Source organism: Camellia sinensis, chromosome 11, assembly GCF_055761805.1.
Source record: "Camellia sinensis isolate YWXY chromosome 11, ASM5576180v1, whole genome shotgun sequence".
NCBI lineage: Eukaryota > Viridiplantae > Streptophyta > Magnoliopsida > Ericales > Theaceae > Camellia > Camellia sinensis.
This window is the reverse complement of record NC_138971.1, coordinates 54887421-54888864: the sequence shown is the minus strand read 5'-3', so window position 1 is coordinate 54888864 and position 1444 is coordinate 54887421. Positions and strand designations below refer to the sequence as shown.

The 1444-nt window shown below is 39.1% G+C and overlaps 1 pseudogene; it reads right to left on the bottom strand.

Moving 5' to 3' along the window:
- Positions 1 to 328: 328 nt before the first annotated feature.
- On the bottom strand, positions 329 to 976 carry LOC145802346 (putative mitochondrial protein AtMg00860 pseudogene; annotated as a pseudogene).
- Positions 977 to 1444: the final 468 nt, after the last annotated feature.

Sequence of the window (1444 nt, the reverse complement as noted above, 5' to 3'; positions counted from 1 at the left end):
TTTCTTTAATAAGTGCCGGTTGAGCTGACATTGCTACTAATACTGCATCTTGAACATGTAGCATAATTTCCATGTCCACTCTTTCCAAATCAAGTAGCAACTCTTTCCACCCTGTGAGCAAACTTGCCAAATTCTTCATACCTTTTCGGCTAAAAGCATCTGCAACCGTATTAGCTTTACTGGGGTGGTAATGGATTTGCAGGTCATAATCCTTGATAAGCTCTAGCCATCATCTTTGTCTCATATTTAACTCTTTTTGCGTAAAGAAGTATTTAAGGCTTTTATAATCGGTGTAGACCTCACAAGTGGTACCATACAAATAATGGCACTATATTTTCAAAGCAAAGACCATTGCAGCTAGCTCTAAGTCATGTGTGGGATAATTCTTTTCATGAGGCTTGAGTTGGTGAGAGGCATATGCGATGACCCTTCCATTCTGCATGAGTACACAGCCCAATCCTTTGTAAGAAGCGTCACTGTAAATCACAAATCCCTTGGTACCAGATGGTAAGGCAAGAACTGGTGTTGTAGTTAACCTTGTCTTCAACTCCTGAAAGGCAGATTCCCTTTGTTTTGACCACTCAAACGAAACACCCTTTTGGGTCAATTGGGTAAGCGGCACAACAATTTTAGAAAAGTCTTTAACAAATCTTCGGTAGTATACGGCTAAACCCAAGAAGCTATGCACCTCTGTCACATAGGTAGGAGTTGGCCAATTCATAATAGCTTCAATCTTGTGTGGGTCAACAGAAACACCGTCTTTATTAATTACATGTCCTAAAAACACCACTTCATGTAACCAAAACTCACACTTCTTCAATTTCACATATAGTTTCTTATCTCGAAGTGTTTGAAGAATTAATCGTAGATGGTTCTCATGTGCTTTCGAGCTTTTCAAATAAATGAGGATGTCATCAATGAACACAACCACGAATTTATCCAAGTATGGTTTAAAAACACAATTCATTAAATCCATGAAGGCTGCCGGTGCATTGGTAACTCCAAATGGCATAACCAAAAATTCATAATGCCCGTATCGGGTTCGAAAAGCAGTCTTCTCAATATCTTCAGCTTTGACCTTCAATTGATGATACCCGGATCTCAAGTATATTTTTGAAAAGACTTGCGCACCTTGGAGTTGATCAAATAAATCATTGATTCTAGGCAAGGGATACTTATTCTTTATAGTTACTTTGTTGGGCTCTCAGTAGTCCACACATAACCGAAGGGTCCCATCTTTCTTTTTTACAAAAAGAACCGGTGTGCCCCAATGGGAGGTACTCGGGCAGATAAACCCTTTATCAAGCAAGTCTTGTAACTGTACTTTCAATTCTTTCATTTCAGTTGGTGACATTCTATAAGGAGTTTTCGAAATAAGTTGAGTTCCCGGCACGACATCAATTGTAAATTCGATTTCACGATCTACTAGCTCTCCTAGTAACTC